We start from the raw sequence: 24,569 nt of genomic DNA, 5'->3' as shown, positions 1-24,569 counted from the left end.
TCTCTGGGGTTTCACTTGGTAGGTGAAAACTCATGTGTTGAGCGAAGGCCTTTCTGGATCTGTGATGACAACAGGTATCTGAGGACGTTGACTGACTTGAGCAGATGTAATCTGAGGTCCAGATATGAGGACCTTGTGAGACCCATGAGGATTTCAGAGCCTGCCTGGCACTCTTCCCTCTTCAGAGAGGATGAGAACTGTGCAGTTTGGCATCAGATTCTGAGATTTTTCGAAAAAGGCCTCATAACAGTACCCATATTTGGTTTGATACATTCTTCATTGCTTTCTATTTTCAAAGAGATTGAAATGATTCCAAGTGATAGGGAGACAGCCTTTACTATAGGAGTAGGCACATATATCAGGTAGAGATGACTGTAGGTGCAAATGATATACTCAAAAAATATCTAAGAACTGATGAATTCGAACGTGGTGCTCATTCCTAGTCTCGGTCGATGTACCCTTGCACATATGTGGTAAAGTGTCAGGAGCGGATTTTATGGCTCATGCCAGTAGTCCCAAGAATATTGGAGGACAATGACTGCCCTCGCCCTTTACCCAAAGTTGTGTAAAGGCTCACGTTTAACAAATAATTCCAGGATCATTCAATTTATATAGAGGGAAAATTGAAATGGTCTTTCCTGTTGGAGGCTGGGTAAATTCTAGATAATAATGGCTAGGTGATAAGCCAGGGCACCTGTTTGAGACATTCCCTAGTTTTATTGGTGTTCTTCAATTATGTCTTAGCTGCCAAAATCTTCCAGAGCATGTTGTGTTTACCTATCTCTCTCTCTCGCATGTTAACCATCTCAGTTGATCCATCATGGAAATGACAATTGGGCTTTGCTTTCTGTTATTTCTTGTTGTTGTTTCTGTTTTCCATCTGCGTACATTCTTACTCTTATTGCAGGTCTCACACAGATGCACATCATCTCTTCTAACAAAATTTGCGTGTTACCCAAGATCTATGAAAACAACTATTCCTTTAAAAAACAAGGAAAGATATTTCTAAAGAACATGTTGCTAGCTGGTAGACCCACAGTCCTGATAATGGAGCAGACACGCTAACTCTCCAATGAAACAAGAACGAACTACACACTGAATCTTTTTAATATCCTCATGATTTACATAATTAATTCAGAACTGACACACACACACACAGATATAAATATATATATATATATATATATATATATATATATATCTTACTACTAACAGACTTTTAGGAAGCAGGAGGATAGGACTCTTGGTAACTCTTGCTGGATACACAATTTCTACAACCATGGTTGAAACTTGAATATCCAATCAAGGACATCATGTAATCTCAGATGTGTAGTACAACATACTCTATTAAAAAGCAACCCATGAGTATTTGACCACAGGCTAGTCAGTTAGTGCGTACAAAACATCTTCTTTTCATCAGATTTAACCTGAAGCATGGTAGATGATTCCAACGCTCTTCCAAGTGGAAGACTTGAGTTCCATGAATCGAGACATGGTAACATACATGTAGACAAAAAGGCACCTTTGGATTCCCCTCTCTTCCAAGATGAGGTTGCATGGCATGGAAGAAATCTAAAGTCAATTATGGAATACTCTGTTGGATAAACAATGAAAGAATTCCATGCACAGAGGATAAATTTCAATGACACCCTGAAATCTCAAAGATACCATTGGGCTTACTGACTTTCACCTCTGTGCAACTTGGTCGTTTTGACTTTGAGAAAGGAGGAGTTAAGAATGACCATACTGCAATGCTATACGCACTGATTCTACTTTGCTTTGTCCAACTTGCTCGCTGCCCACTGAGAGGCGTCCACACTGTGCCTGCTGGCACTGGCAAAGATGCTCTCACAGACAGCTTCTGAGGAAGTCATCAGAAGAAGAGAAATCCTTGCCACAGTGGCTAAAATCTGAGGGGATTGGAAGGGAGGAAATGACTTCAATATTTGGTTCTGGGAAAGACTGAACTGCTGGCAGACTTGAAGGTCTGGACACTTTAGAAAGTCAAGGTTGCCTAGATGCATTTCCTTTTCTGATAACCTTCATACTTATTATGTTGCAGGCTAAAACTTGGAGAGGTGCTTCCCTTCTGGCAGGACAGGTAATTGACGCTGCTTCCCATTGTGTCTTTTGTTTGTAGGCAGGCTGCTTTCTCGCCTGACTAAATATTTACCTACTGTGTACCACTAGAGAAGAGATTTATTTAACGTCCCTCTCATGAATAAACAACCTAGGCTTAGTCTTGCCACTTCATGGTGGAACACTTGCTATGGCCCTGGCATTGTAGGGGACTTAGCTAGGTAGTCTCAACCCAAGCAAGTGACAAGGATACTACCTAATACCATTAGTATTTTGAGGTGCATTTGGAAAACCAACAGTTGGGTGAAGTTATTGGCATATTTGACTTTCTTTTGAAGCTACCATTTAAGCTTCCAATTCTAAATAATATATCCAGAAGTACTAAGAAAAGCCTTCTCCCAGCTCCTTCCCTTATCGACATTCAAGCTCAAAGAATTAAACTGTTATTTCTGCCCTGACAGGTGTGGAACCCAAAGGAAGATGATAGGGTGTTAGGAGTCTAGACCCCTAGAGCACAGAACAATAACCCTCACAAATTTCATCTGTCCTTGATCCTCTGGCGTGGATACTAAGAGAGCCACCCATGCGTTTTCACTTCCTTGTCAGTAGCATGGAAACATGCAATCTTGCCCTCTACAATTCAGGTGAATTGCCATAAAGTTTTCGAAAACACAAACAGAGCTGACAATGAACCATATTTATTCTTTTTATAAATGATTACGGATTATGTTGAAACAGAAATCTAGTTGTGCATTGTCAGAACCAACAAAACAAAACTAAGAATATTTTTGGTATTAAATGCAATGCCTTCCTTCATCTTGGAAACTGGGTGGTGTTGAGTTCATTTGAAGAAACATGACATGAGAGGTGATAAGAAGAGAAGGTTCAGGAATCAGGCACACAGAACCCAACTCCTGTCCCTGTCAATGTCCTGTGGGATACCTGGTGATGTATATGGACCAAAATGTAGCTTGGCCTGTGTGTTGCTTTTTGTTGTCCAAGGAAATATGGAAGGAGCTGGTGGTCATGCGACATACATCACAAAATCCTCCAGAGCATTGACAATTGCAGGACAACTGGAAGGCTCAATACTTTGCACTGTAAGATGGAGAGGAACATACATGGAAGACAGGGAACAGGAGGAGGAAGTGTAACGGCGGGTTAACATGAAGAGCATAGAATCAAAACCACAAATTAGGATGTTGAAAAAATCTTATCTAGATAGGAAAAAAAGTCAATTTGCTTTCTTGAATGTTTTCTCTCTTCTTACCAAATCTTTGTTGTAAAGATTAAATACATAAGTTCAGGGAACATTCACAGGTACCCGATTTGGGGCCAGTGACACCCACCAAAGGCAATGTGTTGACCTCTATTTTTCTCATATGGTGTCAAAGGGGAAAGGCTCTTTAATCCTGTCCTCTGTGTTTCCCCAGAACCTTTGACAGAATGAGCTACATGCCTCCTGCACAGTTTTGAACTTCCTTGTCAAGGCCCAGGAGTCTATCTTTCTGGGGTTTCACTTGGTAGGTCAAAACTCATGTGTTGAGCAAAGGCCTTTCTGGATCTATGATGACAACAGGTATCTGAGGACGTTGACTGACTTGAACAGATGCGATCTGAGGTCCAGATATGAGGTCCTCGTGAGACCCATGAGGAGTTCAGAGCCGGCCTTGCACTCTTCCCACTTCAGAGAGGATGAGAACTGTGCAGTATGGCATCAGATTCTGAGATTTTTCGAAAAAGGCCTCATAACAGTACCATACTTGGTTTGATAGAATCTTCATTGCTTTCTATTTTCAAAGAGATAGAAATGATTCCAAGTGATAGGGAGACAACCTTTACTATGGGAGTAGGCACACATATCAGGTAGAGATGACTGTAGGTGCAAATGACGTACTCAAAAAATATGTAAGAACTGATGAATTATATGTAAGAACGTGCTGCTCATTCCTAGTCTCCGGCGATGTACCCTTGCACATATGTGGTAAAGTGTCAGGAGGGGAGGTTAGGGCTCATGCCAGTAGTCCCAAGAATATTGGAGGACAATGACTGCCCTCGCACTTTACCCAAAGTTGTGTAAAGGCTGACGTATAACTAATAATTAAAGGATCATTCAATTTATAAAGAGGGAAAATTGAAATGGTCTTTCCTGTTGGAGGCTGGGTAAATTCTAGATAATAATGGCTAGGTGAGAAGCCAGCGCACCTGTTGGAGACATTCCCTAGTTTTATTAGTGTTCATCATTTATGTCTTAGCTGCCAAAATCTTCCAGAGCAGGTTGTGTTTACCTATCTCTCTCTCGCATGGAAACCATCTCAGTTGATCCATCATGAGAAATGACAATTGGGCTTTGCTTTCTGTTATTTGTTGTTGTTGTTTCTGTTTTCCTCCTGGGTACATTCATCCTCTTATTGCCGCTCTCACACAGATGCAAATCATCTATTCTAATAAAATTTGCGTGTTACACAAGATCTATGAAAACAACTATTCCTTTATGAAACAAGGAAAGATATTTCTAAAGAACATGTTGCTAGCTGGTAGACCTACAATCCTGATAATGGATCAGACGCACTAACTCTCCAAAGAAACAAGATAGAACCACACTCTGAATCTTCTTATCATCCTCATGATGAACACAATTAATTCAGAACTGACACACACATATATGTATATATATATATATCGTACTACTAACAGACTTTTACGAAGCTGTAGCATAGGACTCTTGGTAACACTTGCTGGATACACAATTTCTAAAGCCATGGTTGAAGCTTGAATATCCAATCAAGGACATCATGTAATCTCAGATGTGTAGTACAACATACTCGATAAAAAGCAACCCAGTGTATTTGACCACGGGCTAGTGAGTTAGTGCGTAGAAAACATCTTCTTTTCATCAGATTTAACCTGAAGCAGGGTAGATGATTCCAACGCTATTCCAAGTGGAAGAGTTGCTTCTATTTTCCACCTGCGTACATTATTCCTCTTATTGCAGCTCTCACACAGATGCACATCATCTCTTCTAACAAAATTTGCGTGTTACACAAGATCTATGAAAACAACTATTCCTTTAAAAAACAAGGCAAGATATTTCTAAAGAACATGTTGCTAGCTGGTAGACCCACAGTCCTGATAATGGAGCAGACACGCTAACTCTCCAATGAAACAAGAACGAACCACATACTGAATCTTCTTAATATCCTCATGATGAACATAATTAATTCAGAACTGACACACACACACACAGATATATATATATATATATATATATATATATATATATATATATATATATATATATATATATATATTACTACTAACAGACTTTTAGGAAGCAGGAGGATAGGACTCTTGGTAACTCTTGCTGGATACACAATTTCTACAACCATGGTTGAAACTTGAATATCCAATCAAGGACATCATGTAATCTCAGTTATGTAGTACAACATACTCTATTAAAAAGCAACCCATGAGTATTTGCCAAACAGGCTAGTCAGTTAGTGCGTATAAAACATCTTCTTTTCATCAGATTTAACCTGAAGCATGGTAGATGATTCCAACGCTCTTCCAAGTGGAAGACTTGAGTTCCATGAATCGAGACATGGTAACATACATGTAGACAAAAAGGCACCTTTGGATTCCCCTTTCTTCCAAGATCAGGTTGCATGGCATGGAAGAAATCTAAAGTCAATTATGGAATACTCTGTTGGATAAACAAGGAAAGAATTCCATGCACAGAAGATAAATTTCAATGACACCCTGAAATCTCAAAGATACCATAGGGCTTACTGACTTTCACCTCTGTGCAACTTGTTCGTTTTGACTTTGAGAAACGAGGAGGAGTTAAGAATGACCATACTGCAATGCTATAGGCAGTGCCTCTTCTTTGCTTTGTTGAACTTCCTTGCTGCCCACTGAGAGGCATCCACACTGTGTCTGCTGGCACTGGCAAAGATGCTCTCACAGACAGCTTTTGAGGAAGCCATCAGAAGAAGAGAGATTTTTGCCACAGTGGCTAAAATCTGAGGGGATTGGAAGGGAGGAAATGAATTCAATAGTTGGTTCTGGGAAATACTGAACGGCTGGCAGACTTGAAGGTCGGGACAGTTTAGAAAGTCAAGGTTGCCTAGACGCATTTCCTTTTCTGATAACCTTCATACTTATTATGTTGCAGGCTAAAACTTGGAGAGGTGCTTCCCTTCTGGCAGGACAGGTAAGCAGTGACGCTGCTTCCCATGGTGTCTTTTGTTTGTAGGCAGGCTGCAGTCTCGGCTGACTAAATATTTACCTACTGTGTACCTCTAGAGATGAGAATCATTTGACGTCCCTCTTATGGCTAAACAACCTAGGCTTCATCTTGCCTCTTGCTGGTGGAACACTTGTTATGGCCCTGGGATTTTAGGGGACTTAGCTAGGTAGTCCCAACCCAAGCAAGTGACAAGGATACTACCTAATACCATTAGTATGTTGATGTGCATTTGGAAAACCATTAGTTGGGTGAAGTTATTGGACTATGTGACTTTCTTTTGTAGCTACCCTTGAAGCTTCCAATTCTAAATAATATATCCAGAAGTACTAAGAAAACCCTTCTCCCAGCTCCTTCCCTTATGGACATTCAAGCTCAAAGAATTAAACTCTTCTTTCTGCCCTGACAGGTGTGGAACCCAAAGGAAGATGATAGGGTGTTAGTAGTCTAGACCCCTAGAGCACCGAACAATAACCCTCACAAATTTCATCTATCCTTGATCCTCTGGCGTGGATACTAAGAGAGCAACCCATGCGTTTTCACGTCCTTTTAAGTAGCATGGAAACTTGCAATCTTGCCCTCTAAAATTCAGGTGAATTGCCATAAAGTTTTCGCAGCCCCAAACAGAGCTGACAATGAACCATAATTATTCTTTTTATAAATGATTATGGATTATGTTGAGCCAGAAATCTAGTTGTCCATTGTCGGAAATCAAAACAAAGCAAAACAAAACGAAGAATATTTTTGGTATTAAATGCAATGCCTTCCTTCATCTGGGAAACTGGGTGGATTTGAGTTCATTTGAAGAAACATGACATGAGAGGTGATAAGAAGAGAAGGTTCAGGAATCAGGAACACAGAACCCAACTCCTGTCCCTGTCAATGTCCTGTGGGATACCTGGAAAAGTATATGGACCAAAATGTAGCTTGGCTTGTGTGTTCCAATTTGTTGTCCAAGGAAATATGGAACGAGCTGGTGGTCATGTGACATACATCACAAAATCCTCCAGAGCATTGACAATTGCAGGACAACTGGAAGGCTCAATACTGGGCACTGTAAGATGGAGAGGAACATACATGGAAGAAAGGAACAGGAGGAGGAATCCTAAAGTAGGGTTAAGAGGAAGAGCATAGAATCAAAACCGCAAATTAGGATGTTGAAAAAAATCTTATCTAGATAGGAACAAAGTCATTATGCTTACTTGAATGTTTTCTCTATTCTTACCAAATTCTCTGTTGTAAAGATTAAGTACATAAGTTCAGGGAACATTCACAGCTACCAGATTTGGGGCCAGTGACACCCACCAATTGCAATGTTTTGACCTCTATTTTTCTCATATGGTGTCTGAGGGGAAAGGCTCTTTAATCCTGTCCTCTGTGTTCCCCCACCACCTTTGACAGAATGAGCTACATGCCTCCTGCACAGTTTTGAACTTCCTTGTCAAGGCCCAGGGGTCTAGCTCTCTGGGGTTTCACTTGGTAGGTGAAAACTCATGTGTTGAGCGAAGGCCTTTCTGGATCTGTGATGACAACAGGTATCTGAGGACGTTGACTGACTTGAGCAGATGTGATCTGAGGTCCAGATATGAGGTCCTTGTGAGACCCATGAGGATTTCAGAGCCTGCCTGGCACTCTTCCCTCTTCAGAGAGGATGAGAACTGTGCAGTTTGGCATCAGATTCTGAGATTTTTCGAAAAAGGCCTCATAACAGTACCCATACTTGGTTTGATACATTCTTCATTGCTTTCTATTTTCAAAGAGATTGAAATGATTCCAAGTGATAGGGAGACAGCCTTTACTATAGGAGTAGGCACATATATCAGGTAGAGATGACTGTAGGTGCAAATGATTTACTCAAAAAATATCTAAGAACTGATGAATTCGAACGTGGTGCTCATTCCTAGTCTCGGTCGATGTACCCTTGCACATATGTGGTAAAGTGTCAGGAGCGGATTTTATGGCTCATGCTAGTAGTCCCAAGAATATTGGAGGAAAATGACTGCCCTCGCCCTTTACCCAAAGTTGTGTAAAGGCTGACGTAAAACAAATAATTCCAGGATCATTCAATTTATATAGAGGGAAAATTGAAATGGTCTTTCCTGTTGGAGGCTGGGTAAATTCTAGATAATAATGGCTAGGTGATAAGCCAGGGCACCTGTTTGAGACATTCCCTAGTTTTATTGGTGTTCTTCAATTATGTCTTAGCTGCCAAAATCTTCCAGAGCATGTTGTGTTTACCTATCTCTCTCTCTCGCATGGAAACCATCTCAGTTGATCCATCATGGAAATGACAATTGGGCTTTGCTTTCTGTTATTTCTTGCTGTTGTTTCTGTTTTCCACCTGCGTACATTCTTCCTCTTATTGCAGCTCTCACACAGATGCACATCATCTCTTCTAACAAAATTTGCGTGTTACCCAAGATCTATGAAAACAACTATTCCTTTAAAAAACAAGGAAAGATATTTCTAAAGAACATGTTGCTAGCTGGTAGACCCACAGTCCTGATAATGGAGCAGACACGCTAACTCTCCAATGAAACAAGAACGAACCACACACTGAATCTTCTTAATATCCTCATGGTGAACATAATTATTTCAGAACTCACACACACACACACACACACACACACACACACATATATATATATATATATATCTTACTACTAAAAGACATTTAGGAAGCAGGAGGATAGGAATCTTGGTAACTCTTGCTGGATACACAATTTCTACAACCATGGTTGAAACTTGAATATCCAATCAAGGACATCATGTAATCTCAGATGTGTAGTACAACATACTCTATTAAAAAGCAACCCATGAGTATTTGACCACAGGCTAGTCAGTTAGTGCATACAAAACATCTTCTTTTCATCAGATTTAACCTGAAGCATGGTAGATGATTCCAACGCTCTTCGAAGTGGAAGACTTGAGTTCCGTGAATCGAGACATGGTAACATACATGTAGACAAAAAGGTACTTTTGGATTCCCCTCTCTTCCAAGATGAGGTTGCATGGCATGGAAGAAATCTATAGTAAACTATGGAATACTCTGTTGGATAAACAATGAAAGAATTCCATGCACAGAGGATAAATTTCAATGACACCCTGAAATCTCAAAGATACCATATGGCTTACTGACTTTCACCTCTGTGCAACTTGTTCGTTTTGACTTTGAGAAACGAGGAGGAGTTAAGAATGACCATACTGCAATGCTATAGGCAGTGCCTCTTCTTTGCTTTGTTGAACTTCCTTGCTGCCCACTGAGAGGCGTCCATACTGTGTCTGCTGGCACTGGCAAAGATGCTCTCACAGACAGCTTTTGAGGAAGCCATCAGAAGAAGAGAAATTTTTGCCACAGTGGCCAAAATCTGAGGGGATTAGAAGGGAGGAAATGAATTCAATAGTTGGTTCTGGGAAATACTGAACGGCTGGCAGACTTGAAGGTCGGGCCACTTTAGAAAGTCAAGGTTGCCTAGACGCATTTCCTTTTCTGATAACCTTCATACTTATTATGTTGCAGGTTAAAACTTGGAGAGGTGCTTCCCTTCTGGCAGGACTGGTAAGCAGTGACGCTGCTTCCCATGGTGTCTTTTGTTTGTAGGCAGGCTGCAGTCTCGGCTGACTAAATATTTACCTACTATGTACCTCTAGAGATGAGAATCATTTGACTTCCCTCTTATGGCTAAACAACCTAGTCTTCATCTTGCCTCTTGCTGGTGGAACACTTGTTATGGCCTTTGCATTGTAGGGGACTTAGCTAGGTAGTCCCAACCCAAGCAAGGTTACTACCTATTACCATTAGCATGTTGAGGTGCATTTGGAAAACCAACAGTTGGGTGAAGTTATTGGCATATTTGACTTTCTTTTGAAGCTACCATTGAAGCTTCCAATTCTAAATAATATATCCAGAAATACTAAGAAAAGTCTTTTCCCAGCTCCTTCCGTTATTGACATTCAAGCTCAAAGAATTAAACTCTTATTTCTGCCCTGGCAGGTTGGAACCCAAAGGAAGATGATAGGGTGTTAGGAGTCTAGACCCCTAGAGCACAGAACAATAACCCTCACAAATTTCATCTATCCTTGTTCGTCTGGCGTGGATACAAAGAGAGGGACCAAGGTATTTTCAAGTCCTTGTAAGTAGCATGGAAACTTGCAATCTGCCCTCAAAAATTCAGGTGAATTGCCGTAAAGTTTTCGTAGCCCCAAACAGAGCTGATAATGAACCATAATTATTCTTTTTATAAATGATTATGGATTATTTTGAGCCAGAAATCTAGTTTTCCATTGTCAGAAAAAACAAAACAAAACAAAACTAAGAATATTTTTGGTATTAAATGCAATGCCTTCCTTCATCTTGGAAACTGGGTGGTTTTGAGTTCATTTGAAGAAACATGACATGAGAGGTGATAAGAAGAGCAGGTTCAGGAATCAGGCACACAGAATCCAACTCCTGTCCCTGTCAATGTCCTTTGGGATACCTGGTGATATATATGGATCAAAATGTAGCTTGGTTTGTCTGTTCCAATTTGTGTCCAAGGAAATATGGAACGAGCTGGTGGTCATGTGACATACATCACAAAATCCTCCAGAGCATTGACAATTGCAGGACAACTGGAAGGCTCAATACTGGGCACTGAAAGATGGAGAGGAACATACATGGAAGACAGGGAACAGGAGGAAGAATCCTAAAGGAGGGTAAAGAGGAAGACATAGAATCAAAACCGCAAATTAGGATGTTGAAAAAATCTTATCTAGATAGGAACAAAATCATTTTGCTTACTTGAATGTTTTCTCTATTCTTGCCAAAATCTCTCTTGTAAAGATTAAGTACCGAAGTTCAGGGAACATTGAGAGGCACCCGATATGGGGGCAGTGATACCCACCGAATGCAATGTTTTGACCTCTATTTTTCTCATATTGGGTCAAAGGGGAAATGCTCTTTGATCCTGTCCTCTGTGTTTCCCCACCACCTTTGACAGAATGAGCTACATGCCTCCTGCTCAGTTTTGAACTTCCTTGTCAAGGCCCAGGAGTCTAGTTCTCTGGGGTTTCATTTGGTAGGTGAAAACTCATGTGTTGATCAAAGACCTTTCTGGATCTATGATGACAACAGGTATCTGAGGACGTTGACTGACTTGAACAGATGCGATATGAGGTCCAGATATGAGGTCCGTGTGAGACCCATGAGGATTTCAGAGTCTGCCTGGCACTCTTCCCTCTTCAGAGAGGATGAGAACTGTGCAGTTTGGCATCAGATTCTGAGATTTTTCGAAAAAGGCCTCATAACAGTACCCATACATGGTTTGATATATTCTTCATTGCGTTCTATTTTCCAAGAGATTGAAATGATTTCAAGTGATAGGGAGAGAGCCTTTACTATAGGAGTAGGCACATATATCAGGTAGAGATGACTGTAGGTGCAAATGACGTACTCAAAAACTATCTAGGAACTGATGAATTCGAACGTGCTGCTCATTCCTAGTCTCCGGCGATGTACCCTTGCACATATGTGGTAAAGTGTCAGGAGGGGATGTTATGGATCATGCCAGTAGTCCCAAGAATATTGGAGGACAATAACTGCCCTCGCCATTTACCCAAAGTTGTGTAAAGGCTGACGTATAACAAATAATTCCAGGACCATTCAATTTATATAGAGGGAAATTTGAAATGATCTTTCCTGTTGGATGCTGGGTAAATTCTAGATAATAATGGCTAGGTGATAAGCCAGGGCACCTGTTTGAGACATTCCCTAGTTTTATTGGTGTTCATCATTTATGTCTTAGCTGCCAAAATCTTCCAGAGCATGTTGTGTTTACCTATCTCTCTCTCGCATGGAAACCCTCTCAGTTGATCCATCATGAGAAATGACAATTGGGCTTTGCTTTCTGTTATTCGTTGTTTTTGTTTCTATTTTCCTCCTTGGTACATTCATCCTCTTATTGCTGCACTCACACAGAAGCAAATTATCTCTTTTAACAAAATTTGCGTGTTACCCAATATCTATGAAAACAACTATTCCTTTAAAAAACAAAGGAAAGATATGTCTATAGAACATGTTGCTAGCTGGTAGACCCACAGTCCTGATAATGGAGCAGACACGTTAACTCTCCAATGAAACAAGAAAGAACCACACACTGAATCTTCTTAATATCCTCATGATGAACACAATTAATTCAGAACTGACACACACACACACACACACATATATATATAAATATATATATATATGTATATATATATATATATATATATATATATATATGTATATCTTACTACTAACAGACTTTTAGGAAGCAGGAGCATAGGACTTTTGGTAACACTTGCTGGATACACAATTTCTAAAGCCATGGTTGAAGCTTGAATATTCAATCAAGGACATCATGTAATCTCAGATTTGTAGTACAACATACTCGATAAAATCAACCCATGAGTATTTGACCACGGGCTAGTCAGTTAGTGAGTAGAAAACATCTTCTTTTCATCAGATTTAACCTGAAGCATGGCAGATGATTCCAACGCTCTTCCAAGTGGAATACTTGAGTTCCATGAATCGATACATGGTAACATACATATAGACAAAAAGGCACCTTTGGATTCCCCTCTCTTCCAAGATGAGGTTGCATGGCAGGGAAGAAATCTAAAGTGAATTATGGAACACTCTGTTGGATAAACATGAGAGAATTCCATGCACAGAGGAGAAATTTCAATGACACCCTGAAATCTCAAAGATACCATAGGGCTTACTGACTTTCACCTCTGTGCAACTTGTTCATTTTGACTTTGAGAAACCAGGAGTTAAGAATGACCATACTGTACAGTATGACTCATGGCTAATGCCCTGGTGGTAGCTCCAACAGCTGTCAATGAGATGGTAGTAACAATGGTGGCTGTAGTTCCAAGATCTCTTTTCTGTCTGAAGAGAGTCATAGCGTGAGGGGCATCAATGGGCACAGGCACCCAGCGAGGCATGCGAGTAACCAGGGCATACCTAAATTTACTAGCATTCCAGCATTGGGCAAAAAAGCAAGTATCATTACCACAATTACTTGACTCTATCTGGCTAATAATGAATAAAAATGGGGGATATAGACAAACAGGTGTGGGCTTATAGGAAATATTATGAGAAGCCTTAACCCCTCGTTGGAACATCCTGCGTCAGTTCTAGAACTAGCAGTGGTGGTGTCCGAGGTCTGAGTAAGTTCAGGAGACCATTGCCCCCAGGGGCGAGACGTGCTCTATGCCAATTGACTAACTCCATGTTTTCCTCCAATTTTGAAATTCATTTAAGGATATTAAATTATTTTTTTCCTTTTTTCTTAAATTTTTCATCAATTACACTTTATTCATTCTGCATCCCCCCATTAGCCCCTCCCTCCTCTCCTCCCAATCCCACCCTCCCTCCTCCCTCTGCTTGCATGCCACTCCCCAAGTCCACTAATAGGGGAGGATCTCCTCTCCTTTCTTATTGTAGTCTGTCAGTTCAGACCCTGAATAATCATTAAGCCAATGTAGCTCATGCCTTTGTTGTACATAAAGGAATTAATGCTCAACTAAAAGGAAGCTTGATGGTGTTCAATCAGAGGATTGACCTCTTGTAGGAGCAAATAGATACCCTATGGCAAATCGCTCAACCTGGCTGTCAATGAAAGTATGCTGGACTTTGTGTCACTAGCATACAACATGAGAATTTTTCCTGTGCTGCAAATCTGTCTAAACAATTGTCGAGCTATATTTTAGATAATTGGACTGGAGAATTCGATACTACGATGGAGCAGCTGAGAGTGGCCATTGTCACAGTAAATTCTACCAGAGTGGACGCAGGACTATCCACAGGATTATCAACATGGATTGCTGCAGCAATGAACCATCTGAAGGAATGGGCGGGCATGGGAGTGTTAGCAGGCCTTCTGGTGTTGGTCTCCTTGGTTTGCCTGTGGTATATATGGAAGATTAGAGTCTCACAACAGTGTGATGCAGCCATGACAATTCAGGCCTTTACAGCCATGAAGCAGGACATTCTCCCCAAGCATGTTTGGATACCATAAAAAGCTAAAATGATACGCTCAGGATGCGAGGCTAAGCACTGCACTCAGGGTCAGCCGCTTTGGACCCAGAGAAGACCATGTCTGATTGGATGCAGGTTGATGACCCAGGTCCCGCCTCTGAGAAAAAGGTATCGGACGGGTCTGATGCTCTTTGGGTGGATGACACCTAAATGAACATCTGTACAAAGTCCCAATTTATTTCTAATATCAGAGATCAGACCTCTACTCTTGCCTGATGCGTCTAAAACAAAACGGGGGAACTGTAGAGAGCTGCGGAATGCTATGCCTTAAAGATGGAGCTGGTTTCCGCCTTCCACCTTCCTGATGGTGAGTGCTCTCTGTCACGAACAACTCCACATTTGGCTAAGGCCGAGGATCTGGCTTGCTTCCATGTATGTGGACCTATCTGCATTGCCCCCGTGGCACGCCTGGGTTGGCTACCCAGAGGCTATTTAAGCTGTGGGCTGACTTTCCCCGGGGTCCGAGGATTCTTCAATGTTCCTGAATAAACAGCATTGAAAAAAAAAAAAAAAGAATGACCATACTGCAATGCTATAGGCAGTGCCTCTTCTTTGCTTTGTCCAACTTCCCTGCTGCCCACTGAGAGGCGTCCACACTGTGTCTGCTGGCACTGGCAAAGATGCTCTCACAGACAGCTTTTGAGGAAGCCATCAGAAGAAGTGAAATTCTTGCCACAGTGGCTAAAATCTGAGGGGATTGGAAGGGAGGAAATGAATTCAATAGTTGGTTCTGGGAAAGACTGAACGGCTGGAAGACTTGAAGGTCGGGACAGTTTAGAAAGTCAAGGTTGCCTAGACGCATTTCCTTTTATGATAACCTTCATACTTATTATGTTGCAGGCTAAAACTTGGAGAGGTGCTTAGCTTCTGGCAGGACAGGTAAGCAGTGACGCTGCTTCCCATGGTGTCTTTTGTTTGTAGGCAGGCTGAAATCTCGGCTGACTAAATATTTACCTACTGTGTACTTTTAGAGATGAGATTTATTTGACGTCCCTCTCATGGCTAAACAACCTAGGCTTCATCTTGCCTCTTGCTGGAGGAACTCTTGCTATGGCCCAGGCTTAGTAGGGGACTTAGCTAGGTAGTCTCAACCCAAGCAAGTGACAAGGATACTACCTAATAACATTAGTATGTTGAGGTGCATTTGGAAAACCAACAGTTGGGTGAAGTTATTGGCATATTTGACTTTCTTTTGAAGCTACCATTGAAGCTTCCAATTCTAAATAATATATTCAGAAGTACTAAGAAAAGCCTTCTCCCAGCTCCTTCACTTATCGACAATCAATCTCAATGAATTAAACTCTTCTTTCTGCCCTGACAGGTGTGGAACCCAAAGGAAGATGATACGGTGTTAGGAGTCTCAACCCCTAGAGCACAGAACAATAACCCTCACAAATTTCATCTATCCTTGATTCTCTTGAGTGGATACTAAGAAAGCAACCCATGCGTTTTCACGTCCTTGTAAGTAGCATGGAAACTTGCAATCTTGCCCTCTAAAATTCAATTGAATTGCCATAAAGTTTTCGCAGCCCCAAACAGAGCTGACAATGAACCATAATTTTTCGTTTTATAAATGATTATGGATTATCTTGAGCCAGAAATCTAGTTATCCATTGTCAGAAAAAAACAAAACAAAACAAAGAATATTTTTGGTATTAAATGCAATGCCTTCCTTCATCTTGGAAACTGGGTGGTTTTGAGTTCATTTGAAGAAACATGACATGAGAGATGATAAGAAGAGCAGGTTCAGGAATCAGGCACGCAGAATCCATCTCCTGCCCCTGTCAATGTCCTGTGGGATACCTGGTGATGTATATGGACCAAAATGTAGGTTGGTTTGTGTGTTCCAATTTGTTGTCCAAGGAAATATGGAAGGAGCTGGTGGTCATGTGACATACATCACAAAATCCTCCAGAGCATTGACAATTGCAGGAAAACTGGAAGGCTCAATACTGGGCACTGTAAGATGGAGAGGAACATACATGGAAGACAGGGAACAGGAGGAGGAATCCTAAAGGAGGGTAAAGAGGAAGAGATTAGAATCAAAACCGCAAATTAGGATGTTGAAAAAATCTTATCTAGATAGGAACAAAGTCATTTTGCTTACTTGAATGTTTTCTCTATTCTTACCAAAATCTCTGTTGTAAAGATTAAGTACATAAGTTCAGGGAATATTCACAGGTACCTGATTTGTGGCCAGTGACACCCAAAAAATGCAATGTTTTGACCTCTATTTTTCTCATATGGTGTCAAAGGGGAAAGGCTCTTTAATCCTGTCCGCTGTGTTTCCCCACCACCTTTGACAGAATGAGCTACATGCCTCCTGCACAGTTTTGAACTTCCTTGTCTAGGCCCAGGAGTCTAGCTCTCTGGGGTTTCACTTGGTAGGTGAAAACTTATGTGTTGAGCGAAGGCCTTTCTGGATCTATGATGACAACAGGTCTCTGAGGACGTTGACTGACTTGAACAGATGCGATCTGAGGTCCAGATATGAGGTCCTCGTGAGACCCATGAGGATTTCAGAGCCTGCCTGGCGCTCCTCCCTCTACAGACAGGATGAGAACTGTGCAGTTTGGCATCAGATTCGGAGACTTTTCGAAAAAGGCCTCATAACAGTACATATACTTGGTTTGATACATTCTTCATTGCTTCCTATTTTCAAAGAGAATGAAATGATTCCAAGTGATAGGGAGACAGCCTTTACTATAGGAGTAGGCACATATATCAGGTAGAGATGACTGTAGGTGCTAATGACGTATCCAAAAAATATCTAGGAACTGATGAATTCAAACGTGCTGCTCATTCCTAGTCTCGGTCGATGTACCCTTGCACATATGTGGTAAAGTGTCAGGAGGGGATGTTATGGCTCATGCCAGTAGTCCCAAGAATATTGGAGGACAATGACTGCCCTCGCCCTTTACTTAAAGTTGTGTAAAGGCTGACATATAACAAATAATTCCAGCATCATTCAATTTATATAGAGGGAAAATTGAAATGGTCTTTCCTGTTGGAGGCTGGGTAAATTCTAGATAATAATGGCTAGGTGAGAAGCCAGGGTACTTGTTTGAGACATTCCCTAGTTTTATTGGTGTTCATCATTTATGTCTTAGCTGCCAAAATCTTCCAGAGCATGTTGTGTTTACTTATCTCTCTCTCGCATGGAAACCATCTCAGTTGATCCAAAATGAGAAATTACAATTGGGCTTTGCTTTCTGTTATTTGTTGTTGTTTCTGTTTTCCTCCTGGGTACATTCATCCTCTTATTGCCGCTCTCACACAGATGCAAATCATCTCTTCTAACAAAATTTGCGTTTAACCCAAGTTCTATGAAAACAACTATTCCTTTAAAAAACAACGGAAAGATATTTCTAAAGAACATGTTGCTATCTGGTAGACCCACAGTCCTGATAATGGATCAGACATGCTAACTCTCCAATGAAACAAGAAAGAACCACACACTGAATCTTTTTAACATCCTCATGATGAACACAATTAATTCAGAACTGACACACACACACACACACACACACACATATATATGTATATATATATATATCTTGCTACTAACAGTCTTTTAGGAAGCAGGAGCATAGGACTCGTGGTAACATTTGTTGGATACACAATTTTTAAAGCCATGGTTGAAGCTTGAATATCCAATCAAGGACATCATGTAATCTCAGATGTGTAGTACAACATACTCGATAAAAAGCAACCCATCAATATTTGACCACGGGCTAGTCAGTTATTGCGTCGAAAACATCTTCTTTTCATCCGATTTAACCTGAAGCATGGTAGATGATTCCAACGCTCTTCCAAGTGGAAGACTTGAGTTCCATGTATCGAGAAATGGTAACATTCATGTAGACAAAATGTAACCTTTGGATTCCCCTCTCTTCCAAGATGAGGTTGTATGGCAGGGAAGAAATCTAAAGTCAATTTTGGAACTCTCTGTTGGATAAACAAGGAGATAATTCCATGCACAGCGGACAAATTTCAATGACACCCTGAAATCTCAAAGATACCGTAGGGCTTACTGACTTTCACCTCTGTGCAACTTGTTCATTTTGACTTTGAGAAACAAGGAGTTAAGAAGGACCATACTGCAATGCTATAGGCAGTGCCTCTTCTTTGCTTTGTCCAACTTCCCCGCTGCCAACTGAGAGGCATCCACACTGTGTCTGCTGGCACTGGCAAAGATGCTCTCACAGACAGCTTTTGAGGAAGCCATTAGAAGAAGTGAAATTCTTGCCAGAGTGGCGAAAATCTGAGGGAATTGGAAGGGAGGAAATGAATTCAATAGTTGATTCTGGGAAAGACTGAATGGATGGCAGACTTGAAGATCGGGACACTTAGAAAGTCAAGGTTGCCTAGACGCATTTCCTTTTCTGATAACCTTCATACTTATTATGTTGCAGGCTAAAACTTGGAGAGGTGCTTCCTTTCTGGCACGACAGGTAAGCAGTGAAGCTGCTTCCCATGGTGTCTTTTGTTTGTAGGCTGGCTGAAATCTCGGTTGACTAAATATTTACCTACTGTGTACTTCTAGAGAAGAGATTTATTTGACGTCCCTCTCATGGCTAAACAACCTAAGCTTCATCTTGCCTCTTGCTGGAGGAACACTTGCTATGGCCCTGGCTTTGTAGGGGACTTAGCTAGGTAGTCCCAACCCAAGCAAGTGACAAGGATACTAACTAATACCATTAGTATGTTGAGGTGCATTTGGAAAACCAACAGTGGGGTGAAGTTATTCGCATATTTGACTTTCTTTTGAAGCTACCATTGAAGCTTCCAATTCTAAATAATATATCCAGAAGTACTAAGAAAAGCCTTCTCCAAGCTCCTTCCCTTATCGACATTCAAGCTCAAAGAATTAAACTCTTATTTCTGTCCTGACAGGTGTGGAACCCAAAGGAAGATGATAGGGTGGTAGGAGTCTCGACCCCTAGAGCACAGAACAATAACCCTCACAAATTTCATCTATCCTTGATCCTCTGGCGTGGATACTAAGGGAGCCACCCATGCGTTTTCACTTCCTTGTAAGTAGCATGGAAACATGCAATCTTGCCCTCTAAAATTCAGGTGAATTGCCATAAAGTTTTCGAAAACACAAACAGAGCTGACAATGAACCATATTTATTCTTTTTATAAATGATTATGGATTATGTTGAGCCAGAAATCTAGTTGTCCATTGTCAGAACAAAACAAAACAAAACTAAGAATATTTTTGGTATTAAATGCAATGCCTTCCTTCATCTTGGAACCTGGGTGGTGTTGAGTTCATTTGAAGAAACATGACATGAGAGGTGATAAGAAGAGAAGGTTCAGGAATCAGGCACACAGAACCCAACTCCTGTCCCTGTCAATGTCCTGTGGGATACCTGGAGATGTATATGGACCAAAATGTAGCTTGGCTTGTGTGTTCCAATTTGTTGTCCAAGGAAATATGGAACGAGCTGGTGGTCATGTGACATACATCACAAAATCCTCCAGAGCATTGACCATTCCAGGACAACTGGAAGGCTCAATACTGGGCACTGTAAGATGGAGAGGAACATACATGGAAGACAGGGAACAGGAGGAGGAAGTGTAAAGGCAAGTTAACATGAAGAGCATAGAATCAAAACCACAAATTAGGATGTTGAAAAAATCTTATCTAGATAGGAAAAAAAGTCATTTTGCTTTCTTGAATGTTTTCTCTATTCTTACCAAATCTTTGTTGTAAAGATTAAATACATAAGTTCAGGGAACATTCACAGGTACCCGATTTGGGGCCAGTGACACCCACCAAAGGCAATGTGTTGACCTCTATTTTTCTCATATGGTGTCAAAGGGGAAAGGCTCTTTAATCCTGTCCTCTGTGTTTCGCCAGAACATTTGACAGAATGAGCTACATGCCTCCTGCACAGTTTTGAACTTCCTTGTCAAGGCCCAGGAGTCTAGCTCTCTGGGATTTCACTTGTTAGGTGAAATCTCATGTGTTGAGCGAAGGCCTTTCTGGATCTATGATGACAACAGGTCTCTGAGGACGTTGACTGACTTGAACAGATGCGATCTGAGGTCCAGATATGAGGTCCTCGTGAGACCCATGAGGAGTTCAGAGCCTGCCTTGCACTCTTCCCTCTTCAGAGAGGATGAGAACTGTGCAGTATGGCATCAGATTCTGAGATTTTTCGAAAAAGGCCTCATAACAATACCCATACTTGGTTTGATACAATCTTCATTGCTTTCTATTTTCAAAGAGAAAGAAATGATTCCAAGTGATAGGGAGACAACCTTTACTATAGGAGTAGGCACATATATCAGGTAGAGATGACTGTAGGTGCAAATGACGTACTCAAAAAATATGTAAGAACTGATGAATTAGAACGTGCTGCTCATTCCTAGTCTCCGGCGATGTACCCTTGCACATATGTTGTAAAGTGTCAGGCTGGGAGGTTAGGGCTCATGCCAGTAGTCCCAAGAATATTGGAGGACAATGACTGCTCTTGCACTTTTCCCAAAGTTGTGTAAAGGCTGACGTATAACTAATAATTAAAGGATCATTCAATTTATATAGAGGGAAAATTGAAATGGTCTTTCCTGTTGGAGGCTGGGTAAATTCTAGATAATAATGGCTAGGTGAGAAACCAGGGCACCTGTTTGAGACATTCCCTAGTTTTATTGGTGTTCATCATTTATGTCTTAGCTGCCAAAATCTTCCAGAGCATGTTGTGTTTACCTATCTTTTTCTCGCATGGAAACCATCTCAGTTGATCCATCATGAGAAATGACAATTGGGCTTTGCTTTCTGTTACTTGTTGTTGTTGTTTTTCTTTTCCTCCTGGGTACATTCATCCTCTGATTGCCGCTCTCACACAGATGCAAATCATCTATTCTAACAAAATTTGTGTGTTACCCAAGATCTATGAAAACAACTATTCCTTTATGAAACAAGGAAAGATATTTCTAAAGAACATGTTGCTAGCTGGTAGATCCACAATCCTGATAATGGATCAGACGCGCTAACTCTCCAATGAAACAAGAAAGAACCACACACTGAATCTTCTTAACATCCTCATGATGAACACAATTAATTCACAACTGACACACACATATATGTATATATATATATATATATATATATATATATATATATATATATCTTACTACTAACAGACTTTTACGAAGCTGTAGCATAGGACTCTTGGTAACACTTGCTGGATACACAATTTCTAAAGCCATGGTTGAAGCTTGAATATCCAATCAAGGACATCATGTAATCTCAGATGTGTAGTACAACATACTCGATAAAAAGCAACCCATGTGTATTTGACCACGGGCTAGTCAGTTAGTGCGTAGAAAACATCTTCTTTTCATCAGATTTAACCTGAAGCATGGTAGATGATTCCAACGCTCTTCCAAGTGGAAGACTTGAGTTCCATGAATCGAGACATGGTAACATACATGTAGACAAAAAGGTACCTTTGGATTCCCCTCTCTTCCAAGATGAGGTTGCATGGCAGGGAAGAAATCTAAAGTCAATTATGGAACACTCTTTTGGATAAACAACGAGGGAATTCCATGCACAGAGGACAAATTTCAATGACACCCTGAAATCTCAAAGATACCATTGGGCTTACTGACTTTCACCTCTGTGCAACTTGGTCGTTTTGACTTTGAGAAAGGAGGAGTTAAGAATGACCATATTGCAATGCTATACTCACTGCTTCTTCTTTGCTTTGTCCAACTTCCTCGCTGCCCACTGAGAGGCGTCCACACTGTGCCTGCTGGCACTGGCAAAGATGCTCTCACAGACAGCTTCTGAGCAAGTCATCAGAAGAAGAGAAATCCTTGCCACAGTGGCTAAAATCTGAGGGGATTGGAAGGGAGGAAATGAATTCAATCGTTGGTTCTGGGAAAGACTGAACTGCTGGCAGACTTGAAGGTCGGGACACTGTAGAAAGTCAAGGTTGCCTAGACGCATTTCCTTTTATGATAACCTTTATACTTATTATGTTGCAGGCTAAAACTTGGAGAGGTGCTTCCCTTCTGGCAGGACAGGTAAGTGACGCTGCTTCCCATTGTGTCTTTTGTTTGTAGGCAGGCTGCATTCTCGCCTGACTAAATATTTACCTACTGTGTACCACTAGAGATGAGATTTATTTAACGTCCCTCTCATGGCTAAACAACATAGGCTTCATCTTGCCTCTTGATGGTGGAACACTTGCTATGGCCCTGGCATTGTAGGGGACTTAGCTAGGTAGTCCCAACCCAAGCTAGTGACAAGGATACTACCTAATACCATTAGTATTTTGAGGTGCATTTGGAAAACCAACAGTTGGGTGAAGTTATTGGCACATTTGACTTTCTTTTGAAGCTACCATTGAAGCTTCCAATTCTAAATCATATATCCAGAAGTACTAAGAAAAGCCTTCTCCCAGCTCCTTCCCTTATCGACATTCAAGCTCAAAGAATTAAACTGTTATTTCTGCCCTGACAGGTGTGGAACCCAAAGGAAGATGATAGGGTGTTAGAAGTCTAGACCCCTAGAGCACAGAACAATAACCCTCACAAATTTCATCTATCCTTGATCCTCTGGCGTGGATATTAAGAGAGCAACCCATGCGGTTTCACTTCCTTGTAAGTAGCATGGAAACATGCAATCTTGCCCTCTAAAATTCAGGTGAATTGCCATAAAGTTTTCGAAAACCCAAACAGAGCTGACAATGAACCATATTTATTCTTTTTATAAATGATTATGCATTATGTTGAGCCAGAAATCTAGTTGTCCATTGTCAGAACAAAACAAAACAACACTTAGAATATTTTTGGTATTAAATGCAATGCCTTCCTTCATCTTGGAAACTGGGTGGTGTTGAGTACATTTGAAGAAACATGACATGAGAGGTGATACGAAGAGAAGGTTCAGGAATCAGGCACACAGAACCCAACTCCTTTCCTTGTCAATGTCCTGTGGGATAACTGGTGATGTATATGGACCAATATGTAGCTTTTCCTGTGTGTTGCTTTTTGTTATCCAAGGAAATATGGAAGGAGCTGGTGGTCATGCGACATACATCACAAAATCCTCCAGAGCATTGACAATTGCAGGACAACTGGAAGGCTCAATACTGTGCACTGTAAGATGGAGAGGAACATACACGGAAGACAGGGAACAGGAGGAGGAAGATTAAAGGCAGGTAAAGAGGAAGAGCATAGAATCAAAACCTCAAATTTGGATGTTGAAAAAATCTTATCTAGATAGGAAAAAAAGTCATTTTGCTTACTTGAATGTTTTCTCTCTTCTTACCAAATCTTTGTTGTAAAGATTAAATACATAAGTTCAGGGAACATTCACAGGTACCCGATTTGGGGCCAGTGACACCCACCAAAGGCAATGTGTTGACCTCTATTTTTCTCATATGGTGTCAAAGGGGAAAGGCTCTTTAATCCTGTCCTCTGTGTTTCCCCAGAACCTTTGACAGAATGAGCTACATGCCTCCTGCACAGTTTTGAACTTCCTTGTCAAGGCCCAGGAGTCTAGCTCTCTGGGGTTTCACTTGGTAGGTGAAAACTCATGTGTTGAGCGAAGGCCTTTCTGGATCTATGATGACAACAGGTATCTGAGGACGTTGACTGACTTGAACAGATGCGATCTGAGGTCCAGATATGAGGACCTCGTGAGACCCATGAGGAGTTCAGAGCCTGCCTTGCACTCTTCCCGCTTCAGAGAGGATGAGAACTGTGCAGTATGGCATCAGATTCTGAGATTTTTCGAAAAAGGCCTCATAACAGTACCATACTTGGTTTGATACAATCTTCATTGCTTTCTATTTTCAAAGAGATAGAAATGATTCCAAGTGATAGGGAGACAACCTTTACTATAGGTTTAGGCACATATATCAGGTAGAGATGACTGTAGGTGCAAATGACGTACTCAAAAAATATGTAAGAACTGATGAATTATATGTAAGAACGTGCTGCTCATTCCTAGTCTCCGGCGATGTACCCTTGCACATATGTGGTAATGTGTCAGGAGGGGAGGTTAGGGCTCATGCCAGTAGTCCCAAGAATATTGGAGGACAATGACTGCCCTCGCACTTTACCCAAAGTTGTGTAAAGGCTGACGTATAACTAATAATTAAAGGATCATTCAATTTATATAGAGGGAAAATTGAAATAGTCTTTCCTGCTGGAGGC

At 41.0% G+C, this 24,569-nt stretch overlaps 7 non-coding genes across 7 annotated transcripts; all 7 read left to right on the top strand.

The window, feature by feature from the left end:
* The first annotated feature begins 55 nt into the window (after window positions 1–55).
* LOC132647773 (small nucleolar RNA SNORD109A) lies at window positions 56–120 on the top strand. The gene has a single exon (XR_009586116.1). It is a non-coding gene; the product is annotated as a small nucleolar RNA SNORD109A (small nucleolar RNA).
* Window positions 121–3,639: 3,519 nt separating this feature from the next.
* LOC132647761 (small nucleolar RNA SNORD109A) lies at window positions 3,640–3,704 on the top strand. Its single transcript, XR_009586104.1, has one exon. It is a non-coding gene; the product is annotated as a small nucleolar RNA SNORD109A (small nucleolar RNA).
* Window positions 3,705–7,841: 4,137 nt separating this feature from the next.
* Window positions 7,842–7,906, top strand: LOC132647350 (small nucleolar RNA SNORD109A). The gene has a single exon (XR_009585718.1). It is a non-coding gene; the product is annotated as a small nucleolar RNA SNORD109A (small nucleolar RNA).
* Window positions 7,907–11,419: 3,513 nt separating this feature from the next.
* Window positions 11,420–11,484, top strand: LOC132647365 (small nucleolar RNA SNORD109A). The gene has a single exon (XR_009585733.1). It is a non-coding gene; the product is annotated as a small nucleolar RNA SNORD109A (small nucleolar RNA).
* Window positions 11,485–16,811: 5,327 nt separating this feature from the next.
* On the top strand, window positions 16,812–16,876 carry LOC132647319 (small nucleolar RNA SNORD109A). Its single transcript, XR_009585687.1, has one exon. It is a non-coding gene; the product is annotated as a small nucleolar RNA SNORD109A (small nucleolar RNA).
* Window positions 16,877–20,386: 3,510 nt separating this feature from the next.
* Window positions 20,387–20,451, top strand: LOC132647318 (small nucleolar RNA SNORD109A). The gene has a single exon (XR_009585686.1). It is a non-coding gene; the product is annotated as a small nucleolar RNA SNORD109A (small nucleolar RNA).
* Window positions 20,452–23,969: 3,518 nt separating this feature from the next.
* LOC132647760 (small nucleolar RNA SNORD109A) lies at window positions 23,970–24,034 on the top strand. Its single transcript, XR_009586103.1, has one exon. It is a non-coding gene; the product is annotated as a small nucleolar RNA SNORD109A (small nucleolar RNA).
* Window positions 24,035–24,569: the final 535 nt, after the last annotated feature.

Source organism: Meriones unguiculatus, chromosome 14 (assembly GCF_030254825.1).
Source record: "Meriones unguiculatus strain TT.TT164.6M chromosome 14, Bangor_MerUng_6.1, whole genome shotgun sequence".
Lineage (NCBI taxonomy): Eukaryota > Metazoa > Chordata > Mammalia > Rodentia > Muridae > Meriones > Meriones unguiculatus.
This window is presented reverse-complemented; position numbering and strand designations above follow the sequence as displayed.